This window comes from Panulirus ornatus, chromosome 25 (genome assembly GCF_036320965.1).
Source record: "Panulirus ornatus isolate Po-2019 chromosome 25, ASM3632096v1, whole genome shotgun sequence".
In the NCBI taxonomy this organism is placed as follows: Eukaryota; Metazoa; Arthropoda; class Malacostraca; order Decapoda; family Palinuridae; genus Panulirus; species Panulirus ornatus.
In genome coordinates this window covers 916726-943900 of record NC_092248.1, presented here as the reverse complement: position 1 = coordinate 943900, position 27175 = coordinate 916726, and the positions used below count along the sequence as shown (strand labels likewise).

Genomic DNA, 27175 nt, shown 5'->3' with positions numbered 1-27175 from the left:
CATAGGGTGGGGGAGGGGGGCGAAAATTCTGGGAGCCTTGAAGAATGATTGGAAGTCGAGAACATTATCTCGGAAAGCAAAAATGGGTATGTTTGAAGGAATAGTGGTTCCAACAATGTTGTATGGTTGCGAGGCGTGGGCTATGGATAGAGTTGTGCGCAGGAGGGTGGATGTGATGGAAATGAGATGTTTGAGGACAATATGTGGTGTGAGGTGGTTTGATTGAGTAAGTAATGTAAGGGTAAGAGAGATGTGTGGAAATAAAAAGAGTGTGGTTGAGAGAGCAGAAGAGGGTGTTTTGAAATGGTTGTCACATGGAGAGAATGAGTGAGGAAAGATTGACCAAGAGGATATATGTGTCAGAGGTGGAGGGAACGAGGAGAAGTGGGAGACCAAATTGGAGGTGGAAAGATGGAGTGAAAAAGATTTTGAGTGATCGGGGCCTGAACATCCAGGAGGGAGAAAGGCGTGCAAGGAATAGAGTGAATTGGATCGATGTGGTATACCCGGGTCGACGTGCTGTCAATGGATTGAACCAGGGCATGTGAAGCGTCTGGGGTAAACCATGGGAAGTTGTGTGGGGCCTGGATGTGGAAAGGGAGCTGAGGTTTCGGTGCATTATTACATGACAGCTAGAGACTGAGTGTGAAAGAATGGGGCCTTTGGTGTCTTTTCCTAGCGCTACCTCGCACACATGAGGGGGGAGGGGGTTGTTATTCCATGTGTGGCGGGGTGGCGATGGGAACAAATAAAGGCAGACAGTATGAATTATGTACATGAGTATATATGTATATGTCTGTGTGTGTATACATATGCGTACATTGAGATGTATAGGTATGAATATTTGCGTGTGTGGACGTGTATGTATATACATGTGTATGTGGGCGGGTTGGGCCATTCTTTCGTCTGTTTCCTTGCGCTAACTCGCTAACGCGGGAGACAGCGACAAAGCAAAATAATAATAATAATAATAATAATAATATATATATATATATATATATATATATATATATATATATATATATATATATATATGGTTTAAAAAGCGAGATATACATAAGTATACGTATGTAAGTAGGAAAGTTGGCCAGAGAGCGTTATTGGATTACGTGTTAATTGACAGGCGCGCGAAAGGGAGACTTTTGGATGTTAATGTGCTGAGAGGTGCAACTGGAGGGATGTCTGATCATTATCTTGTGGAGGCTAAGGTGAAGATTTGTATGGGTCTTCAGAAAAGAAGAGTGAATGTTGGGGTGAAGAGGGTGGTGAGAGTGAGCTTGGGAAGGAGACTTGTGTGAGGAAGTACCAGGAGAGACTGAGTACAGAATGGAAAAAGGTGAGAAAAATGGAAGTAAGGGGAGTGGGGGAGGAATGGGATGTATTTAAGGAATCAGTGATGGATTGCGCAAAAGATGCTTGTGGCATGAGAAGAGTGGGAGGTGGTTTGATTAGAAAGGGTAGTGAGTGGTGGGATGAAGAAGTAAGATTATTAGTGAAATAGTGAAATCATATGTTTACTAAATGGCGTCCTAGCTACGTCTCTTCGTTGTATATCAACTGACTGTTATATTTCTCTCTTGTGTCTCCCCTGATGATGTGATTGTTACACGAAAGTGCACTTGGGAACTTAACGTGTTTCATTTTCCCCGTGGACTCATAGGAATATACTTGATCACGCGCAAAATTGTGATCCTTTCCAATATATATATATATATATATATATATATATATATATATATATATATATATATATATATATATATATATATATATATATATAAATGTGTGTGACACAGTGACACAGGGCAGGAGGAAGAAACACACACATACACACACACACCCACACTCAAACACACACACACACACACACACACACACACACACACACACACACACACACATACATACAGGCAAGCCTAAGCCCTGCGGTGAGGCCCCACCAATCTAACGGGCCAAGGTTCGAATCTCGGACAGAGCGGCCGGCTGCTCATCCCCTCCTTTCGGGCTGGTCGATGAATGGGTGCCTGGCGTAAGCTGGGGTATGTGCGTATGTGCATACACGAAGTTAAGAGGGTACCTATACATCATAAGGGTAAGGGCAACACAAGTGTAAAACTCCCCCGTAACATACACACACACACACACACACACACACACACACACACACACACACACACTGTATGACAGTGGGAGTGGAGTGAGTATGGGAGGGATAGAGTGTGTGAGTGTAAGTGTGAGTGTGTGTGTAGGAGGAAGGCGGTGTGGGCATAACATGGACGCTGGGTCACTATGTGTATACAAGAGGTTGAGGCGTGGGCATGACTTGGACAAAGAGAGTCCTCTGTGTACCCGGAAGACTGGGTGTGGCCATGATATGGGCACACACACACACACACACACACACACACACACACACACACACACACACATACACACACACACACACACACCTTTCGTAGCTCCCACGTCCATCCAACCCATCCATCTATCTATCCATCATTCTGAAACCATCTCCACCCATCCAAGTCCCCTACAAACACATCATTAACTTCCTGCAAAAACCTACATGATTGTCTGCAAACGATCCTACAAACTGTGCGCGCGTGTGTGTGTGTGTGTGTGTGTGTGTGTGTGTGTGTGTGTGATACTTCTACAACTGCGCCAGAATGACTAGGACGCGCCCCCGCTGGGGTTCGAACCCTCACCGTCATCATTATCATGGTCACAATACCAGTGAGCCACCTTTTATGTCATGGCGGACCTCTGAAGGCGGAGTCTGGCCAGGGGAAGTCTCCGGCTCCTTCCTAAAGACGACGCTGGTCCCAACGCTAACCACCTCCCTCCGGCCCAACACAGAGCCCCACAATGGGCGACCCTTGACGCGGTTCAGCGCTTGAGCAAAGCGGCCCCCAACCCTTTGGAGATGAACGACTTGACCCTAGATGGCGGGCCAAGCGAAGGAAAGGCCGAGCCACCTCGGCCAAAGGGTCGTATCGCCGCTCAAAGCGGTTAGGAAATAAGCGGTTCTGAGGACACAAGAGCCGAGGGCAGACGAGGTAGCGGGGGTCGCTCTCACGCGCGCGCGCGCGACCGGCAATCTGGCGAAAGGGTCATTCTCCATCGACCCGATTCCCTCATTTCATTCAGTCATTCTCCCTTTTCATTCACTTATCCTCTCATTTCATTCACTCACTCTCTCATTTCATTCGGTCATTCCCTCATTTCATTCAGTCATTCTCCCATTTCATTCACTCATTCTCTCATTTCATTCAGTCATTCTCTCATTTCATTCAGTCATTCTCTCATTTTATTCAGTCGTTCCCTCATTTCAATGTCACTTTTCTAATTTGTCATTCTCATTTCATTCAGTCCTTCTTCCATTTCATTCAGTCATTCACTTCATTCAGTCATTCCCTCATTTCATTCGGCCATTCACTTCATTCAGTCACTGTCTCACTTCATTCAGTCACTGTCTCACTTCATTCAGTCATTTTCCACCGTGCGTCTACAAACACCACAAAGGGGGAGTCCAGGCCCCAAGACCAGTTAGTCTTTTCCCCTCCACGATTCTTTTGCAGGTCATAAATCCATCCCCCCCCCCCCCCTTCTTCTCTCTCTCTCTCTAACTATCTATCTATCTCTCTCTCTCCACCTTATCTCTTCATATCTATCTTCACACAGACACACAGACACACAGACACACACACGAGGAGGAGCAGCAGCGACGACTGAAGAAAGTGCTCCACTCTGAAAGGTCAGCGCGATTGGATCGGCGGCTGTGTGAGTCATAGTTTCGGACAGTCTGGGAGAGGAGGAGGAGGAGGAGGAGGAGGAGGTGGTGGGGAGTGTTTGAGATTGACCAGTTGCACCCGGTATGGCCGGCCCAAACCCTCGCCCGACCACATGTGATGATTTGAAGGAGGACTTTGTATCAATCTCGCTAAAAATGGACCGACCACCATCTGTTAAACCTGCCCAGACCGACAGTCGCAAAACTCGAGAGAGAGCAATATACTCCAGAAACACAGAAAAACCAGATGCATGTCTCTCTCTCTCTCTATCCTGGAGGCAAGAAAAAAAAAAAAAAAAACAGGCACTGAAGACGAAACTCACAAACACCGTAGCGTAATCTGCAGTGGTAAGTGCTCCAGCAGACATTACACACAATTACCGTAGTGATGTCATGACCAACCCAGAATCTATCATGCCAGCTGAGCCGTATGGAATTTTAGTACAAAGCGGAGAAGATAAAACTAAAGACTTTAATTTCTAATTTACTGAATGGCAAAAAAAAAAAAAAAAGTGGGGTAGCAGAATATGGATGTAGTTGCAACTATAAATAATGGCTAAACAAACGATAATGAACTACTAATTACGGTACTTATTTCTTCTATATGCCAGCTGAGATGACGCGGATAAAAGAATGCCATAACCAAGCCCCTCTCATCAACGATATATATATATATATATATATATATATATATATATATATATATATATATATATATATATATATATTTCTTTTAAACTATCTGCCATTTCCCGCATTAGCGAGGTAGCGTTAAGAACAGAGGACTGGGCCTTTGTGGAATATCCTCACCTGGCCCCCCTCTGTTCCTTCTTTTGGAGAAAAAAAAAAAAAAAAAAAAAAAAAAAAAACGAGAGGGGAGGATTTCCAGCCTCCTGCTCCCTCCCCTTTTAGTCGCCTTCTACGACACGCAGGGAATACGTGGGAAGTATTCTTCATCCCCTATCCCCAGGGATAATATATATATATATATAAATATATATATATATATATATATATATATATATATTTTTTTTTTTCTTCTTTTTCATACTATTCACCATTTCCCGCGTTAGCGAGGTAGCGTTAGGAACAGAGGACTAAGCCTTTGAGGGAATATCTTCACTTGGCCCCCTTCTCTGTTTCTTCTTTTGGAAAATTAAAATCGAGAGGGGAGGATTTCCAGCCCCCCGCTCCCTCCCCTTTTAGTCGCCTTCTATGACACGCAGGGATTACGTGGGAAGTATTCTTTCTCCCCTATCCCAGGGATAATATATACATATACATATATATAAATGTGAATAAGAGCAAGGTTATTAGGTACAGTAGGGTTGAGGGTCAAGTCAATTGGGAGGTGAGTTTGAATGGAGAAAAACTGGAGGAAGTGAAGTGTTTTAGATATCTGGGAGTGGATCTGGCAGCGGATGGAACCATGGAAGCGGAAGTGGATCATAGGGTGGGGGAGGGGGCGAAAATTCTGGGGGCCTTGAAGAATGTGTGGAAGTCGAGAACATTATCTCGGAAAGCAAAAATGGGTATGTTTGAAGGAATAGTGGTTCCAACAATGTTGTATGGTTGCGAGGCGTGGGCTATGGATAGAGTTGTGCGCAGGAGGATGGATGTGCTGGAAATGAGATGTTTGAGGACAATGTGTGGTGTGAGGTGGTTTGATCGAGTGAGTAACGTAAGGGTAAGAGAGATGTGTGGAAATAAAAAGAGCGTGGTTGAGAGAGCAGAAGAGGGTGTTTTGAAATGGTTTGGGCACATGGAGAGGATGAGTGAGGAAAGATTGACCAAGAGGATATATGTGTCGGAGGTGGAGGGAACAAGGAGAAGAGGGAGACCAAATTGGAGGTGGAAAGATGGAGTGAAAAAGATTTTGTGTGATCGGGGCCTGAACATGCAGGAGGGTGAAAGGAGGGCAAGGAATAGAGTGAATTGGAGCGATGTGGTATACCGGGGTTGACGTGCTGTCAGTGGATTGAATCAAGGCATGTGAAGCGTCTGGGGTAAACCATGGAAAGCTGTGTAGGTATGTATATTTGCGTGTGTGGACGTATGTATATACATGTGTATGGGGGGGGTTGGGCCATTTCTTTCGTCTGTTTCCTTGCGCTACCTCGCAAACGCGGGAGACAGCGACAAAGTATAATAAAAAAAAAAAAAATAAATATATATATATATATATATATATATATATATATATATATATATATATATATATATATATACGAATAAAGTGTATATGAACGCGCACCTTCATAGAACATACAAAGCTCCATCAGCCAGGATCGAACCTGGGACCCCTTGTGTAAGAGGCAGGCATGCTAACCGCTAGGCTAAGGGACTGTATAATAGGAAACAACTATTCGAAATACTAAGTACTCGAATACCCTTCGTCTCACTATGGTGAGCAACGGGGTCTATCGGTTGTTTCCGAACAGAACACATAGCCAGCTGATAGCGTTTTACCGAACCTGACTGTACAACGCGGAGTTATATGAATACGAATAAAGTGTATATGAACGCGCACCTTCATAGAACATACAAAACGCTATCAGCTGGCTATGTGTTCTGTTCGGAAACAACCGATAGACCCCGTTGCTCACCATAGTGAGACGAAGGATATTCGAGTACTTAGTATTTTGAATAGTTGTTTCCTATTATACAGTCCCTTAGCCTAGCGGTTAGCATGCCTGCCTCTTGCACAAGGGGTCCCAGGTTCGATCCTGGCTGATGGAGCTTTGTATGTTCTATGATATATATATATATATATATATATATATATATATATATATATATATATATATATATATATATAAATTATCCAAATTATCTAACAATCCCTGGGGCAAGATGAACAGCTGGAATGACTGTGGGCCGACTGCCCCCAACCAGGGTTCGAACCTATGCCAATAAGGCAATCATACCTAGATCATTACATCATGGAACCAACGACGAGAACAACTGCCTCTGAATCAAACAAGACCATCTAACTGACCACCATGACTTAAAAAGGAAACCATCCGACTGACCAACATGACTTATAAAGACCATTTGACTGACCAACATGACTTATAAAGACCATTTGACTGACCAACATGACTTATAAAGACCATTTGACTGACCAACATGACTTATAAAGACCATTTGACTGACCAACATGACTTATAAAGACCATTTGACTGAGCAACATGACTTATAAAGACCATTTGACTGACCAACATGACTTATAAAGACCATTTGACTGACCAACATGACTTATAAATTATAGACCATCTGACTGACAAATATGACTTTCGTACGTATAAAACAAAAATGGAACAAAATCAATGAGCTAACTGCTGGTGTATACTGCACTGATGTCTTCAAAGACATGCGAGAACAGAACAACATCTATCGAGATATTCAGCCAAATAATTGAAGGATTATCATTTATCACATATAAAGGTAAATGCTGTTAACCTGTACTTCTCAAGGAGATGAAGAAAAAATATTCACGAATAAAAAAAGAACGAAAAAAAAAAAAAAAGAAAAGTAACAATATGCAAAGAAAATAAAGAAGAATGATGAAGGAAAAATAAAAAAAAAAATATGCTGAGAAAGAAATCGTGAAATCTCATACAAGAGAAGAGAGAATGAATGAACAGAGAGTAATCCATCGCAAGGCGCCTGCAATCCACAGGGAGAGAGCATTACAAAACAAAGTCGAGAACCCAAGAGTATCATCTTCACACATAAGCAACGCCAAGAACTTTGGGGATTGCTCTCTTAATGTGGGTGTAAAATATGTAAATAACACCAGGAAAAATCTGCAGGGTAGTAACTGAACAATGCGAGTCGAGGCAATAAGTTAGAAAATACAAAGTAAAGACGACAAAATGCCCCAGTATGATGAGAACGCTGGTATATAAACGAGTTACCACAAGCCAACGTCAGTCAGTCAACAGACCGACTTAAGAGAGGAGTCAGGCACCAGGACATGATTGGAATCCCGGCTATTTTCCTTACAAAGACAGCAAAACCAACGAGGCTTTTAATGATAACATGTCCGGATACAAAAATACAACCATCATAACAGCTATTTAAGGAAAGGATTGGATTATAAAATTTGGCTTACACGCCAAGCATTGGAGCTTCTAAGGCTACTTAGCGCTCGCTCTTAATAAATCTAAGGACAGGTGCACATATGTTTGCATCACCTGTTAGTAAAGAAGACGCCGAACACTTGCTACTCAGCAGCCACACACTCTCTGCACACACACACACACACACACACACACACACACACACACACACACACACACACAAATAATAATAATAATAATAATAATAATAATAATAATAATAATGATAATAATAAAGACAACACAAGGGTAGGAAATAAGTCCATATAGGTGGATCTAAGCTTCTAACGACACGGTGCAACCAAGCTACTTTGACGTCAAAGAAAATGATGTTACGAGAAATTATCAAGAGTCACATACTGTGCAACTTGGGTAATAACATTATAAGTGAAGGCCAACGATATAATTGTTCGTTTCAATGATATCTATCAAACCGTAGAGCAAGGAAGGACATTTGCAAATTCTTAAAGTTATGTAATACATTAAAGCGAAGAATTCCATTAAAAAAAGAGGCAAAAACAAAACGCAAAATCTATAATACAATGACAGTTCTAAGAGCATTCATTACACAGAAAAATCCTTGTAGTAACCACACGAACCCATGTGATGATGATAACGTCTGATATGGCGTCCCGCAAGGAAGAATACTAGCACTCACTATAATCTATGCTAACGGCATCAGATACAGACAAGTAGGTGAGTGTGGCCAGAGTGAAACCAGTCAGTATAACTGATATGTTCACAAGAGGATGAGAATATGCCACACGTCTCTGAAATAACTCATATATGGGTAGAGGGGAACCTACTGGAAAATAAAGTTGAATTTGAACGAGGCTCTACCACTCTCGTGTCTTTCCCAGTCACTACGACCTGGCACTTTTTAAAAAGACAAGTTTTATCACCTCCTCCAAAAATCGCAAATACTTTCCGTCGAGTCTTATTTTCTCTCTGATTTACCTCTCTATATTTCAGTTAAGGACCAGCCTTGATGTGAACTTTTGTCCGTGACTGGAGCCTTCAACGTTAAAAGAAAAAAGTTACACACATAATTCATAGATGAGTAGAAATGTACCTAATAGAATTCATTAAGGATAAATCATAATTCAAAAGTTGGTAGAAGGGAAACTAATGGGATTCAGTAAAGAAAATTTGAACAAATAAGTTACATACTTAATTCATAAACGGGTAGAAAGGAAACTAATGGGATCCAACAGAGAAAAATATGATTAAATTACGTACATAATTCATAATTGGATAGAAGGGAACCTACTGGGGTTCAATACGGATACATTTCAACAATAAAGAATATAACAGTGGCAGCCTACAACGAACCAACGGGGTATGAAATATAAAAAAAAAATGTAAAACAAATGTTCAAGATCTGGAAGTCATCGTAAATGAGAAATGATACTAAAAGAGCATATGAGTAAGATGGTAACGTCGAGCCAAATAATGGGTGGTATGATAATGAGAACGATCACATCGAGAGAGGGAAAACTGCTGATGAAGAAAAGAGCAATAAAACTTCTCCGCACTTCCTAAAGAAATAATAATGCACTCTGCTGTGCTGTGTACAGTCATCCATCAACCAAGCATGAATGAATATGGACAGGGGTAGCGATGCTGTTTCCTGAGGGGCGGGTTGTCGCCAGGAATGGATGAAGGCAAGCAAGTATGAGTATGTACATATATATGTATGTATATATATATATATATATATATATATATACATATATATATACATATATATATATCCCTGGGGATAGGGGTGAAAGAATACTTCCCACGTATTCCTCGCGTGTCGTAGAAAGCGACTAGAGGGGACGGGAGCGGGGGGCCGGAAATCCTCCCCTCCTTGTATTAACTTTCTAAAATGGGAAACAGAAGAAGGAGTCACGCGGGGAGTGATCATCCTCCTCGAAGGCTCAGAGTGGGGTGCCTAAATGTGTGTGGATGTAACCAAGATGTGAAAAAAGGAGAGATAGGTAGTATGTTTGAGGAAAGGAACCTGGATGTTTTGGCTCTGAGTGAAACGAAGCTCAAGGGTAAAGGGGAAGAGTGGTTTGGAAATGTCTGGGGAGTGAAGTCAGGGGTTAGTGAGAGGACAAGAGCAAGGGAAGGAGTAGCAATACTCCTTAAACAGGAGTTGTGGGAGTATGTGATAGAATGTAAGAAAGTAAATTCTCGATTAATATGGGTAAAATTGAAAGTTGATGGAGAGAGGTGGGTGATTATTGGTGCATATGCACCTGGGCATGAGAAGAAAGATCATGAGAGGCAAGTGTTTTGGGAGCAGCTGAATGAGTGTGTTAGCGGTTTTGATGCACGAGACCGGGTTATAGTGATGGGTGATTTGAATGCAAAGGTGAGTAATGTGGCAGTTGAGGGAATAATTGGTATGCATGGGGTGTTCAGTGTTGTAAATGGAAATGGTGAAGAGCTTGTAGATTTATGTGCTGAAAAAGGACTGATGATTGGGAATACCTGGTTTAAAAAGCGAGATATACATAAGTATACTTATGTAAGTAGGAGAGATGGCCAGAGAGCGTTATTGGATTACGTGTTAATTGACAGGCGTGCGAAAGAGAGACTTTTGGATGTTAATGTGCTGAGAGGTGCAACTGGAGGGTTGTCTGATCATTATCTTGTGGAGGCTAAGGTGAAGATTAGTATGGGTTTTCAGAAAAGAGGAGTGAATGTTGGGGTGAAGAAGGTGGTGAGAATAAGTGAGCTTGGGAAGGAGACCTGTGTGGGGAAGTACCAGGAGAGACTGTGTACAGAATGGAAAAAGGTGAGAACAATGGAAGTAAGGGGAGTGGGGGAGGAATGGGATGTATTTAGGGAATCAGTGATGGATTGCGCAAAAGATGCTTGTGGCATGAGAAGAGTGGGAGGTGGGCTGTTTAGAAAGGGTAGTGAGTGGTGGGATGAAGAAGTAAGAGTATTAGTGAAAGAGAAGAGAGAGGCATTTGGACGATTTTTGCAGGGAAAAAATGCAATTGAGTGGGAGAAGTATAAAAGAAAGAGACAGGAGGTCAAGAGAAAGGTGCAAGAGGTGAAAAAAAGGGCAAATGAGAGTTGGGGTGAGAGACTATCAGTAAATTTTAGGGAGAATAAAAAGATGTTCTGGAAGGAGGTAAATAGGGTGCGTAAGACAAGGGAGCAAATGGGAACTTCAGTGAAGGGCGTAAATGGGGAGGTGATAACAAGTAGTGGTGATGTGAGAAGGAGATGGAATGAGTATTTTGAAGGTTTGTTGAATGTGTCTGATGACAGAGTGGCAGATATAGGGTGTTTTGGTCGAGGTGGTGTGCAAAGTGAGAGGGTTAGGGAAAATGATTTGGTAAACAGAGAAGAGGTAGTAAAAGCTTTGCGGAAGATGAAAGCCGGCAAGGCAGCAGGTTTGGATGGTATTGCAGTGGAATTTATTAAAAAAGGGGGTGACTGTATTGTTGACTGGTTGGTAAGGTTATTTAATGTATGTATGACTCATGGTGAGGTGCCTGAGGATTGGCGGAATGCGTGCATAGTGCCATTGTACAAAGGCAAAGGGGATAAGAGTGAGTGCTCAAATTACAGAGGTATAAGTTTGTTGAGTATTCCTGGTAAATTATATGGGAGGGTATTGATTGAGAGGGTGAAGGCATGTACAGAGCATCAGATTGGGGAAGAGCAGTGCGGTTTCAGAAGTGGTAGAGGATGTGTGGATCAGGTGTTTGCTTTGAAGAATGTATGTGAGAAATACTTAGAAAAGCAAATGGATTTGTATGTAGCATTTATGGATCTGGAGAAGGCATATGATAGAGTTGATAGAGATGCTCTGTGGAAGGTATTAAGAATATATGGTGTGGGAGGCAAGTTGTTAGAAGCAGTGAAAAGTTTTTATCGAGGATGTAAGGCATGTGTACGTGTAGGAAGAGAGGAAAGTGATTGGTTCTCAGTGAATGTAGGTTTGCGGCAGGGGTGTGTGATGTCTCCATGGTTGTTTAATTTGTTTATGGATGGGGTTGTTAGGGAGGTGAATGCAAGAGTCCTGGAAAGAGGGGCAAGTATGAAGTCTGTTGGGGATGAGAGAGCCTGGGAAGTGAGTCAGTTGTTGTTCGCTGATGATACAGCGCTGGTGGCTGATTCATGTGAGAAACTGCAGAAGCTGGTGACTGAGTTTGGTAAAGTGTGTGGAAGAAGAAAGTTAAGAGTAAATGTGAATAAGAGCAAGGTTATTAGGTACAGTAGGGTTGAGGGTCAAGTCAATTGGGAGGTAAGTTTGAATGGAGAAAAACTGGAGGAAGTGAAGTGTTTTAGATATCTGGGAGTGGATCTGTCAGCGGATGGAACCATGGAAGCGGAAGTGGATCATAGGGTGGGGGAGGGGGCGAAAATTTTGGGAGCCTTGAAAAATGTGTGGAAGTCGAGAACATTATCTCGGAAAGCAAAAATGGGTATGTTTGAAGGAATAGTGGTTCCAACAATGTTGTATGGTTGCGAGGCGTGGGCTATGGATAGAGTTGTGCGCAGGAGGATGGATGTGCTGGAAATGAGATATTTGAGGACAATGTGTGGTGTGAGGTGGTTTGATCGAGTAAGTAACGTAAGGGTAAGAGAGATGTGTGGAAATAAAAAGAGCGTGGTTGAGAGAGCAGAAGAGGGTGTTTTGAAATGGTTTGGGCACATGGAGAGAATGAGTGAGGAAAGATTGACCAAGAGGATATATGTGTCGGAGGTGGAGGGAACGAGGAGAAGAGGGAGACCAAATTGGAGGTGGAAAGATGGAGTGAAAAAGATTTTGTGTGATCGGGGCCTGAACATGCAGGAGGGTGTAAGGAGGGCAAGGAATAGAGTGAATTGGAGCGATGTGGTATACAGGGGTTGACGTGCTGTCAGTGGAGTGAATCAAGGCATGTGAGGCGTCTGGGGTGGACCATGGAAAGCTGTGTAGGTATGTATACACGTGTGTGGACATGTGTATGTACATGTGTATGGGGGGGGGGGGGTTGGGCCATTTCTTTCGTCTGTTTCCTTGCGCTACCTCGCAGACGCGGGAGACAGCGACAAAGTATAAAAAAAAAAAAAAAAAAAAAAAAAATATATATATATATATATATATATATATATATATATATATATATATATATATTTCTTTTTTTATACATATTCGCCATTTCCCGCGTTAGCGAGGTAGCGTCAAGAACAGAGAACTGAGCCTTAGAGGGAATATCCTCACTTGGCCCCCTTCTCTGTTTCTATTTTTGGAAGGATTTCCAGTCCCCCGCTCCCATCCCCTTTTAGTCGCCTTCTACGACACACAGGGAATACGTGGGAAGTATTCTTTCTCCCTCAGTTTGAGGGACTATCTTCATCAATCAAAGAAGAAAGTTTTGAATCTGTTCTCTCATATGCCTTCGTTGCTCAACTCCTGCTGCTGCTCTCTGCACCTTAATAGGATGATGATCCAATTCCTCAATCTCTTTCAAAATGGTGCGACGGCCATAGCATAGATAGCGTTCTATTACACACTTATCGATTATTTCAGGTTTTCTGTTTCCAATGGAACCAATCTTACCACCACCACAACATCCTGAACTTTGGTGGCAGTCACAAGAATTAGAAGTCTTCTCTGTTGTACATCCATTCATATTATGACTCTCATGACTGGCAATAGTGCCTTCGTTTGTTTCAGTTTGCTGTAAGATGTGTGAAGAACTACGACAAGATAGCTACTGAGACACCAGGGTAGCATGAAGAGCTGATGCTTCACCTTGTCCAGTGCCCATGTGAGAGCCACACAAGGCACAACGGTTACTACTGATACTCACGGTAAAGTTACTATCAGGATTACCATTCAAACTTGTAGATGAGGACTTGCCACACTCAGGATAGGTGGATACTAATTCATCTCCAGTACGGAATACTGTTGGAAATGTAGCAGGAAACTCCTTCTGTAGGCCCAGAACCAACTCCTTCTGTAGGCCCAGAACCAACTCCTTCTGTAGGCCCAGAACCAACTCCTTCTGCAGGCCCAGAACCAACTCCTTCTGCAGGCCCAGAACCAACTCTTTTGCACATGAAGCAATGCTTATACCCTTAGGCTCAAATGTTGGGGCCTGCAATACAGTTAACACATGGAGATCTACATAGTAAAGGATTTCATTTTCAAGGATTTCCCTCATTGGTCGATAAACTTCAATGTCGTGGTGAAAAGCTTTGAAAGTTCACTTGACTTGAAAGCTGTGAGCCTCTTACCACTGCAACTTGTGAGAGGATACGGATAGATAATTTTGACGAATTATCAGCCAAGAACACTTTTTGGTACCCTACGGTCTGAGCAGAGTGCACAATAATTTCACGCCTCAGTTCCTCAAGCAAGTCTTCCCGGGCTGTTGTGCTCCTGCAGGAACAGAGAAGTTTGCGAAGGTTCTCCTCGAAACCCGAAGTGGTTGGAAAATTTATGTCTTTCCATTCCTTAGTGAACAAGACAGGTGGATGTGGTTTAGGTACCATGACCTGTTGCAGTGATGTAACATAAATTGGAAAATCCAAGGAATTTACCTCAATGCAAATTTTCTGGACATATTCTGGCCCCATTGTTGGACTGCTGCTAACGCAACTTTCATCTACATAGAGAAAGGTTAGTTCAAATCGCAGCCTTTTGTGAGAATTTTCATTAAGGCCCTCATGTAACCAATGAAGTAGGGCACTGGAGGATGGTTCCCCTGATGTAGCCACCAGCACACACTCACCAGCATGAATTTGCTTCGACTTGCCAATGGTAGATCGAAACTTGTGCACAAAATACAAGAAGCACAACCCGCAGTATGCGTCCTTGACTCTCAATGCAACTTCTGCCTTTGATGTACCACATTTCCGGCAGAGAACATCCCCTCTACTAATATCTAGACCATCTGTGGCACGTGTCATTTCAGTCAATTCATCAGGGCCAACACTACACATGGCTGCTGTTTTAGCATCCAAAATACTAAAAAACTATCTGCTTGAAGTTAACCCTTTCGGTGTATGCTTAATACTCCTTCAGCGATGTAATCTTTTCTAGCACACCAGTCAAGGTATCTGTTCAACTGCATCTCCCATACTTCAGATCAATTCGTCCACTGTGGTATGGTAGTTTCTTGTAACATGAGGGGAGTTCCTGCATTACACAGCATGTAACATATATATATATATATATATATATATATATATATATATATATATATATATATATATATATATATACGTATACGCTTTACAAATGGAAAGATACAATGACTGAATGGACATGTTTGCCTGTGACTGTACTATAAACACGACAGACAAGAACATGATAGTGCCCCAGAAAGTAATTCGAGATCTTTCTCAGTGAGCTACACGGTGAAGATATGACACAGATGTGAGAAGACAAAACTCTTAACAGAATGAGAAGAGATAATTCCTGAAAAGGAGCAGCGGCGGTACACAACAACACTGTCAACACAGCAAGATACGAGGTGAGCGCGACGTGCTCACCATACCCAAAGCAAAGTCTCGTAGTAATGTTATTATGTTATGTAAAGTCTCGTAGTAATGTTATTATGTTATGTAAAGTCTTGTAGTAATTATATTATGTTATGTAAAGTCTCGTAGTAATTATATTATGTTATGTAAAGTCTCGTAGTAATGTTATTATGTTATGTAAAGTCTCGTAGTAATTATGTTATGTAAAGTCTTGTAGTAATGTTATTATGTTATGTAAAGTCTCGTAGTGATTATATTATGTTATGTAAAGTCTCGTAGTAATCATATTATGTTATGTAAAGTCTCGTAGTAATGTTATTATGTTATGTAAAGTCTCGTAGTAATTATATTATGATATGTAAAGTCTCGTAGTAATTATATTATGTTATCTAAAGTCTCGTAGTAATTATATTATGTTATGTAAAGTCTCGTAGTAATTATATTATGTTATGTAAAGTCTCGTAGTAATTATATTATGTTATTTAAAGTCTCGTAGTAATGTTATTATGTTATGTAAAGTCTCGTAGTAATTATGTTATGTAAAGTCTCGTAGTAATTATATTATGTTATGTAAAGTCTCGTAGTAATTATATTATGTTATTTAAAGTCTCGTAGTAATTATATTATATTATGTAAAGTCTCGTAGTAATTATATTATGTTATGTACCCGATCTCTCTGACACGGACACTTGACTAAAAGCTTCTCTATGAGTACAAAAATCGATAAATGAATGAAAACAAATGGATATAAATACTGTAGAAAACTGGCATCTTTCATAATCATATATACGTGGGGCTTAACCACTATGATTTCCATTCCTAGACTTCTACAGTCACGAGGAGTAACCCCCATCTTAGCTGCGCTCCGTTTGGACATGAAAAACCCGCTCATGACTGCGTTATGGATGTACCTTCCCTCTCTACGCACAACCATCAACCAACGCTCATGATTGCGTTAAAGACATGTCTTCCCTCTCTACGCACAACCATCAACCAAAGCTCATGACCGCGTTAAGGACATGTCTTCCCTCTCTACGCACAACCATCAACCAACGCTCATGACTGCGTTAAAGACATGTCTTCCCTCTCTACGCACAACCATCAACCAACGCTCATGACCGCGTTAAGGACATGTCTTCCCTCTCTACGCACAACCATCAACCACGGACAGTTATATCTACTCATAAGACGCATCATCATCATGTATCATGGCTATCGCTTCGTGGGTTCAATTCTCAAACGTCTTTCTTCCTTTCATGAGCACATTTGTCCCGAGGGTGGACGAGCCACTGCAACGTACGGATGGATAAATCAAGATTCGCAATTCCCTTTAGGATATGCGGTATGAAGCACTCAGCAGAGGGTACGATCCCATCCAAAAATTCATCTCCGGATGAGAAACTGAGAATTACTCAGCGAGGGTAAGGATGTCATTCAGACAGCAGTCAAAGCGACGGGTTACAAGCGTCCTCACGTACACCTCTGCAGTGTGCCTACTGGAGAGATGGCCCGTCTGCTTCCACGTCCACAAAACGTAACCACCAGGCAAAGACTACCTGTGAGAACCGAATACTACTCATCTTCAGCTCCATTCCCATACATCCAAGATGGTCAAGTACATATATACAGCCTCTCACTTTACTCTCTCTCCTCTCTCTCTCTCTCTCTCTCTCTCTCTCTCTCTCTCTCTCTCTCTCTCTCTCTCTCTCTCTCTTACACACACACCCTCAAACAAAGTCCAATGAACAAAGGCTTCCGTATCAATATAAAGGCTTCCTAACATCTTAAAGCTGATTCGTCGTGAGTCTCCATTCGCAACCCCTAACCTCACACCAGAGGCATCCACTACACATACCTTTACCGTGAACCATAATTCTTGAGGCAGCATCACCGGTAAACCCACTAACCACCTAAGTAATTGATATTGCATCGTTCCACCTCTTCAGTGGGCTAACTTTTCTCCCTTAGTCACAATCCGCCAAATATCTTCTTCCCCTCTTGAAAAATATAGGCTACACGTCCTACATGGCTATGTCAAATAGACACAGCCAACAACACTTATCAAGTTCGCATCCCTAATCACTATCTGTTCTTCTAATTCCAACATAATTGCTTTTCATCCATATCTACTGCTCTTATATCTGAACGAAAAACAGCTTAGCTCCCTACCTTGACCCAAGTTAAAAGGGCAGACCATCACAGCCGAAGGTGGTACCATCACATTTCGTGGAATAACCTTCGTGGTGAAGAGGCCAAAGGAGTTGTCCAGTACACCAATCGCTTCTAACTGACCTTTCATCTCCACCACATTCCAGAATACCTTCGTATCCTCCCTGAGATTCATACATTCATACATTCATCCACTCCTCCCCTGTTTCATCCTACATTCTTTGCCCTGCATTCATCATTGTTTTCTGGAAGATGCAACTCCAACTTCCGTTTTCCTCACTGTGTAGCATACGTGCAACTCCTACTTACCTGACATATGTCCATCAGGAAACTACACTCCCCAGACCAACACGTCACACTCTCCCGCTTACGCTCTGGACATCATCACCCACTACAAAACTACCAACACCGTTGCAACATATCCCAAGACCCTTCATGCCCACGATGCAACTGCCATAAAGAAGACAACGATCACTTACTCCTCAATTACCTTGCATTTTCTGCACACACACACACACACACACACACACACACACACACACACACACACACACATCGCAACCCTTTCACGACCTATGATCCCGACCAGTGGACATGGCCAGCTCCCTGAGTGTTACAGGGATCTCATAAGGATCGAAGCGACTCTGGCGCATGGAGGGAAGTGATCTGCAACGACTGCATTCATCGTAAGATATACTACACCTGAATTCTGAAACAGAACCAAGAGCTAACACATCTGCAGCCACCGACAGTAGCACACCGCATTCCTCCACACGGACACCAGAATTCGTCAAACACGAACGATTTCACACCCCTCACTCCAACGCCAGTGAGGGGTGCATGGGGTGGAATACGAGGCCAGGGAAGGAAGGTGGATCAGTGGGCCTACAGCAGTAGGGGAAGTGCACCAGTGGGGCCTGCAGCAGGGGAGGTGGACCACTGGGGCATTCAACAAGGGAGGTAGACCAGAGGGGCGTCCTGCAGTAGAGGAATTGGACCAATGGGGTCTGCAGCAGGGGAGGTAGACCACAGGGGCCTGTAGCAGGGGAAGTGGACCGAATGGGGCCTTCAGCAGGGGAAGTGAGCCCGTGGGGCCTACAGCAGGAGAGGCGGACCAGTGAGGCATTCAGCAGTAAAGTGGACCATTGGAACCTTCAGCAGGGGAGGTGGACCAGCAGGGACTGCAGCAGCAGAGGAGGTGGACCAGTGGGACCAGGGGCGTCAAACAGGAGCGTGATGAAGTCAGGTGGGTGGTGGTGGGAGGTGCTACGTGGCCTCCTACCCCAACAGCAGCAGCAGCAGCAGCAGCAGGCCGGGTGAGTTATGCCCGGTATGCACAAGTTCACTTCATGGATGAGTGACTGACTACTTTTTGCGTCGCTCATTAAGTGTGAACACCGCAGACCCTCGGCCTCCTTCAGGACACTCTGCCGCCGCCGCTGTGTGTGTGTGTGTGCGTGTGTGTGTGTGTGTGTGTGTGTGTGTGTGTGTAGTAAGCCCAGTTAGGACGGGGCCGGCCGAGGGTGCTGTATGAAGAGGACAAGCACCACGGCATCCGGCGAGGGTAGCAGTGCAGGAGAAGAGGAGAAGCTATCCATATAAAAGGAATCAAGGACGTACATAAAACTATAACACACGTTACTATCGCAACTATGGTTATCCCATGTTCAGACGACCCATACCAAGACCAGTACACACACACTGTGAGATGCCGTCTGCAAGAACTTTACGAGCCAACAGTCAACCGAACCTCCGTGTAAGTGATGAAGACAGGAAACCCGAGGGAAAAACTTGGGTATCACATTCCGACTGGAAACCAGTAATAATTTCTCGAGAGAGAGAGAGAGAGAGAGAGAGAGAGAGAGAGAGAGAGAGAGAGAGAGAGAGAGAGAGAGAGAGAGAGAGAGGGGGGGGGGGGGTGCAACACACTAGCGGGGTGTCTCGGAGAGGCGTGTGTTGCTGGATGTGCGACAAATCCCCGTCCGCTGTGTTACCCGTCGCTTCCAACATCACTCGTACCAGAGCAACAGTGTTGCAACTCCTGTGTACAGGGAGTCCACACTCCCTGGTGGTACATCTGTACGCAGGTCCAAGGCCTCGCTGTGACGCAACTACAACGTGTAGGCGTGCAGCGAATGGGTGCTTTAAGGTGGTAAAATTGCGTATGTCACCTCTCGTACGTATGGGTACGTTAGGTGAGTTCGCGTGTGTATTTTCATATGTGAAAGTATACCTGTATCTAAAGATATGGCATTCTGGGTTAATGACACATGCGTACGTGCTAGGACGGCAAGAATGTGTGTTTGTGTGTGTGTGTGTGTGTGTGTGACTAAAGGAGAGGTCACCCCCGCGTTGCCTCACATTTTCACCTTGTATGTATAGACCATGTGTTGAGCATACATATCCACAACGTACATACACACACACAGCCCACTCTGCGCCAGGTCACTATTCAACTTCAAGCCCTGAAGGGTTTCAGATCCAGTTGCTGGGAGATGTGTGCGCTAAGTTCATGTGCGTTCAAACGTAAACAAACGGCTTCCAGCGCATGTTTTTACCATGCGGATCTAATGGGGGGGCGGGGGGGGAGATGCAGCAGACGACAATATCGTTGGAATAGTACGACTACAACAATGAAAATTAAGGTAATGAGAGAGAGAGAGAGAGAGAGAGAGAGAGAGAGAGAGAGAGAGAGAGAGAGAGAGAGAGAGAGAGAGAGAGAGAGAGAGTAGTTTTTATTACCTACGTGTATAGTAAGAGGACAGAGTTTCATATATATATATATATATATATATATATATATATATATATATATATATATATATATATATATATATATATATATATATATTTATAGCCCAATCTCCTGAACTCTCTCTATAATCATATAAAATTCTTGTATTTCTGGATTCCATCGTCACATACATTTTCCATTCAGCCTTAATCTGATGCTATAAAAATAATCTCCTTTTACGGCCTTTCTTTTTCACATCTGTAACTGTTTACCATCAACGTCATCATCACTGACACAGAAACTCTGAAGCTGTTATCAAATCATCCAAACCTCTTTTATCATTCGCAGTGGAAAATTTCATGGCTCTCTTACTTCTGGAACCATCTTCGTTACCCTCTTGAGGACCCTACCCGTTGGTTAACTGTGCCCACTCTAAGTGCAGGGAAGACACACGAGTCCTGATCTCATCTACGATGGCAATAGTTTGATGAATATCTCTTTATGTTATGGCAATATTCGCCAACAGTTTCACTTCCTTATCATTCTTTCATGATGGAGCTCTGGGAGATTAAGTTTAGGTACAATGCAGACCCCCAAAGTCCGTCTCAACGCAAAAGGTTCCAACACCTTATATCCTCCTCGATACTAAGCCCTTCATTCATTGTCTCTCATCACCTTCACACAACTGGACGACTGGTAAAGGGGTGAAGCTGCTGCTGCTGCTCCAACAGCAGCTTCGTAAGTCTGGCTTTAAAAAATCTGTCCGACAATCATAATGCGAACTTTGGGGTCTGTCTGATCCCCTCTCCGCATCCCCTCACCCCAACCCCATTGTAAGCTGAAGCAATCGTCATCATTCTTCACTTCCCTCGTGACCCCGGCATCATCCGAAATCATATTCAGGCACGAGTCCAGTCCTTCCAGTGAGTCATTTACATATAGACATCAGGAGGAGCAATGATCCAAGCACCGAGCCCTGAAGCACGCCACTGGTCACCCTAACCAATTTCGGGAAGGCTTCTTTTCCTTTGTTTCCTTTCACTGACGTAATTTTCCCACCCATCGAAGGAGCCTCGTCCTAATTCCTACCTCAAGACCTTGTAATTTTTACCAGGCATCTGTGTGTGTCAGTGCCACACGTTCCTGGCCGTCTAGATACATACAGTCCAACAATCCTTCTCTTGTCTAAAACGGAGCTCCTCTCTCTCTCTCTCTCTCTCTCTCTCTCTCTCTCTCTCTCTCTCTCTCTCTCTCTCTCTCTCTCTCAGTTTATAAGATTTTCTTTTCTCTTCGTAAGACCTCATTTCCAAGAATCCGTGGCATACCTCACTTGCGAGCTCCGCCTTTGCATGCAGTCCGCACCTTATTTTCTGGTCATCAGGTTTTTGTCCTTTCCCTGAATCCGTGGCATCTTTCACTTCGAAAGTTTCTCAGGTACAAGAAGTCAGTCATTTACTTTCTGATTATCTTTTTCAGCGTCTTACATACCATACTCCTCAAAGTGACCACTCTAACTTCAGCATAAATTCCCCGTTCTCCTTTCTTAGAGATGGGTACGATACTGGCCCTCTTCCACTTCCCTGGCGCAACACTTTCCTCCCTCCGGCGACACGCTGAACAATATTTCAAGGGCCAAGTCAAGAGGTATGTGCAAACTTCTTCAGCACAGTTGGGAAATTTCATGAGGACCAGAAGCCTTATACGAGTCGGAGGGTCCTTAGTAAAGTGTGTGTGTGTGTGTGTGTGTGTGTGTGTGTGTGTGTGTGTGTGTGTGTGTGTGTGTGTGTAAATACCTCTCTGTACGGTACGGGGAGGCAGTTCTGCACTAGTTGGACCTCATCTCTTGAACTATCTCTACAGTCATACAAATTTCTAAACTGCCCACTCTCACAATTTCATCACCCAGTTTATATTCAATAAAAGCGCTTCTCTTATATCTCTATCTTTGTACCTTTCACAAAACGTGTGATCAGGTCACCATTTACTCTTCCCTTTTCCACGGTGGATATATACTTTTAGCAACTCAACTCTCATATTTCTGGTATCATCCTTGTTGCTTTCCTCTGGATTGCCGTGCCTAAGACTGATTGGGCGAGCGCGCCATTTGGGCCAAAGATGTCTCTCTTGAAGTCTAGATTAGCTGCAGTGTTCCCGGAGAAGCACGTCAGAGCCTACGACTGTACGATTCTCGAGCACGGCTGAGGAACAACCCTTAAATACGACGGGGCGGCCCTTGAGCACGACGGGGCAACCCTTAGGTCGCGGTTCGGGTCTAAGACCAAACCATCACACACACGTGGGTCGGAACGTCGAGCTCAAGGATCGTACTGTCGTGTTCAAGGGCCGTACCGTCGTGCTCAAGAGTCGTACCGTCGTTGACTCAAGGACTGTACCGTCGTGCACAAGGGCCGTAAAGTCGTGCTCAAGGGGAACGTACCGTCGTGCTCAACGGCTGTACCGTCGTGCTCAAGGGAGGGTTATGGGTGAGCGCGGAGGCAGGCTACCTTGCCCTCAACTGACCAGGACCACTTACCACCTACCTACCTACCTACCACAAGCTGTCCTCACTTCCCTACCACACCACCACCTCCTCCAGGCTTGACTAACGGCTCTACCGTACCAAGAAAGTTGGTGACGTGGTCCTGACACAAACTGGTCTTACAATGCTATGAAGATTCGACCATCTTAATCATCACTTCTCCACCATGATGAGATGTTGAGAACAGGTCTTCAACACTGTGATGTTTGGAGTAGTCCTCCAGCACTGTTATATGTTGAGAAGTTCTCCAACAATGAGATGTTAAGAAAAGTTCTACACTGTGATGTTTGGGGTAGTTCTCCAACACTGTCATGTTAAGAGCAGTTCTCCTACACTGAGATGTGAAGAACAGTTCTCCAACTATGAGATGTTAAGAACACATCTACACTAAGATATTAAGAACAGTTCTCCTACACTGAGATGTTAAGAACAATTCTCCAACAATGAGATGTTAAGAACAGTTCTCCAACACTAAGATGTTAAGAACACTTCTCCTACACTGAGATGTTAAGAACAGTTCCCCTACACTGAGCTGTTAAGAACAGTTCTCCTACACTGAGATGTTAAGAACAGTTCTCCTACACCGAGATGTGAAGAACAGTTCTCCTACACCGAGATGTGAAGAACAGTTCTCCTACAATGTGATGTAAAGAACAGTTCTCCTACACTGAGATGTGAAGAACAGTTCTCCTACACTGAGATGTTAAGAACAGTTCTCCAACACTAAGATCTTAAAAACACTTCTCCTACACTGAGATGTTAAGAACACTTCTCCTACACTGAGATGTTAAGAACACTTCTCCTACACTGAGATGTTAAGAACAGTTCTCCTACACTGAGATGTTAAGAACAGTTCTCCTACACTGAGATGTCAAGAACACTTATCCTACAATGAGATGTTAAGAACAGTTCTCCTACACTGAGATGTCAAGAACACTTATCCTACAATGTGATGTAAAGAACAGTTCAAGGGTCCCACACTGCTCCACGTAGGTTACGTCAAAACATGTTTCGATCAAGCTGGAATACTTCTACCAGGCTGGGTGGTTCATATCAAGCTGGGACGTCTCTACCAGGCTGGGATGTTTCGGCCAGGCTGGGAGGTTTATACCAAGCCAGGATGTTTCTACTTGGCCGTTATCTACCAGGCCGAGAAGTGTCTACCAAGATGAGATGTTTCTACCTGACTGGGATATGTCAATTAACCTGAGATGTTTCTACAAGTCAAAGATGTTTCTACCACACTGGGGTTCTTTTACCAAGTTATGGGATGTTACTACCTGGCAGGGATTCTTTCACCAAGTTATTTCTACTAGACTTGGATGGTCTTACCAAACGGGTTATTTCTACCAGACTGGGATGTTCCTACCAAGCTAATACGTTTCTACCAGGCTGGCCTGCTTCGACCAAGCTTGGATTCTTTAACCCAGTAACTGGGGGCCACTTGTTGATATGTTTCGAACATGATGGGATTTATCTACTACGTAAACTGGGATGTTCCTTCCAAAGTCGGGGTTCGTTTACCACACTGGGATGCGTTCATCAAGCAGGGACCTCCTCCTTAATTCGCCCTAAAAGAAAATGGACCTGCCAAAATACGAGGCTTCTGGTTCTCGAGGGCTGAGGCATGACTGGGTGGTATGGACGACTGCTAAAACTTCAGCTTGGTTGTATGTGGTTACAACCACTTCGGTTAGTTCAAAGGGGGAGGGGTCGAACTGGTTCTCAGAACCCTCTCGTAAGGTTCTGTGGGGTGGTGGGGATGGTTCTCGGTTAGTTCTAAAAGGGGGAGGGGGTCGAACTTGTTCTCAGAACCCCCCCTCGTAAGGTTCTGTGAGGCTGAGGGGATGGTTCTCGGTTAGTTCTAAGGGGGGAGGGGTCGAACTGGTTCTCAGAACCCCCCCCCCCCCCCCCTCGTACGGTTCTGTGAGGCTGAGGGGATGGTTCTCGGTTAGTTCTAAGGGGGGGGTCGAACTGATTCTCAGATACCCCCTCGTGTGGTTCTGTGAGGCTGAGGGGATGGTTCTGTCGCTAAACAGTGTGTCTATTCGTCCTTAATGGTCCAGTCAGACTGTGATGGTTCTATCGCTATACTATGGTTCTAACATGTCGTTGTGGCTGTGCCATCGCCGCCATGGTTCCACTAAGGTTGGATGGTTCTGACACTCAGGGTAATTTTCCCCATACTATCATGGTACCCTTTCGGTTCCACTGGGGTTCTCCAACTTCGTGAACACCACTGCGCCAGGCTTGGACGGTTCTAACATGGTTATACCACGTTAAGATTGACTGTACTAAGCAAAGGATGGTTTCATCGGGTCACCATAACCCAATTACGTGTGGTTTCAACTGAAAAGGCTATTACTTAAGTCCCCATCAGGTTTGTGTGGTTCTTATAGGGCTGTGTGGTTCTACTAAGGTACGATGGTTCATCCAGGTTAACACATGGTTCCGTTATGGTTCTACGGGGCTGAAGGTCAGTTCTGGCATATAGGAACCATTTCGCCTCAGAAGCAGGAGTCTTTTACGCCAGCCATATTCCCATGCGTCCCGGCTGGTTCGACATGGGACAGCAAGATTGTAATGTTTCTTCTTGGTTCTACGACACTGGCGGTGTATGAAGGGAAAAGTAAGGGTTCCTTGGTTGCACGAGGAAGACGAAGGTTTATAAATATGCTAAGTGTGGTTATACCATGAAATGATGGTTCGAACACGGTACAATGATCCTACCAAGCTATCATTTTGGTTCTACCTCAGGCTAATATGGTCCTTGCAAGCCATCATTATGGCTCTACCGGGCCAACCTGGTTCCATCAAGCAACCATCATGGTGCGAACACGGTACAATCTGATCCTACCAAGCCACCATGATGGTTCTAACGGGCCAGTCTGGCCCTACCAAGCCACCATGACGGTCCTAACGGGCCAGTCTGGTCCTACCACGCCACTGTGATGGTTCTAACGAGCCAGTCTGGTCCTACCAAGCCACCATGATGGTTCTAACGGGCCAGTCTGGTCCTACCACGCCACTGTGATGGTTCTAACGGGCCAGTCTGGTCCTACCAAGCCACCATGATGGTTCTAACGGGCCAGCCTGGTCCTACCAAGCCACCAGTGAAGACAGGTCTAGCCAATCAAGCCAGCCAGCCAGGATCTGCTCGGGTGGGATGAGTCTGTCTGTCTCTACCTCGCTTGATCGTTCGTCTGCACAACCCACCACTGGCCCACTACGGTCTTCCTCCACCACACCGTCCAACGATCTAGACCAGGTCATATCATAATTACACATCACACGATCTTCCCCCTAAACACCGTGTTGTTATGCCAACCCCACTAACTCACACGCGGGACCACCACCACCTACCTACGTAGGAAGGACCACTTGCGACCACCAACAACCTGTGTGGAATGGCAGCTTAAGATAATCAACCTACGTGGGAGAAACCATCATGACCACTACTGGCCTACATGGGAGGACCACTTATGATGACCAATCTACATGGAAGGACCACTTATGATCACCAACCTACATGGGAGGACCACTTACGATCACCATCCTACATGGAAGGACCACTTACGATCACCAACCTACATGGAAGGACCACTTACGATCACCAACCTACATGGAAGGACCACTTATGATCACCAACCTACATGGAAGGACCACTTATGATCACCAACCTACATGGAAGGACCACTTATGATCACCAACCTACATGGAAGGACCACTTACGATCACTTATCATCATTACCCTACATAGGAGAACCACTTATGACCACTAACTTACATGGGAGGACCACTGAATTTCTATCAAACATTCTAATTTCACTTATAAGTCCAGATAAACCCAACTTAACGTACTTATACACTAATACCATGACTTGTAACAGCCTAAAAGTAACGTGGGTGGAATACAACATATCACTACATTGTATAATACAGTGCTTTACTGTATAGTGTGATATGTCATTGTATTGGTGAATAATGTATGTTGTTGTAATGAGGAATACAGTATGACTGCATTATTGAATAAAGAACATTACTGTATTCTACAATATATAACTGTAATACGATGCAGTGTTACTTAAGCGTGAAATACAGTGTATAACTGTATTGTAGAATGAAGTCTCCTACTGTATTATAGAATACAGCTTGTTACTGTATTTAGAGCCCGCGAGTGTCATGTTTAACTGAGCGTTCTCTGGTCATTCCCCCAGCCCACCAGGCTAGTGTTCTACGTGTTGTCATGATCTTATGTTCAAACCTCGGGTCGCGAGAAACTCATTTTCAATCCTGGAAGAAAAAATATCCTGAGTGGGTTAATCACAGCA

General features: G+C 43.9%; 1 pseudogene; it reads right to left on the bottom strand.

Moving 5' to 3' along the window:
* Window positions 1-13184: 13184 nt before the first annotated feature.
* LOC139757134 (cytoplasmic tRNA 2-thiolation protein 2-A-like) lies at window positions 13185-14951 on the bottom strand (annotated as a pseudogene).
* Between the last annotated feature and the right edge of the window lie 12224 nt (window positions 14952-27175).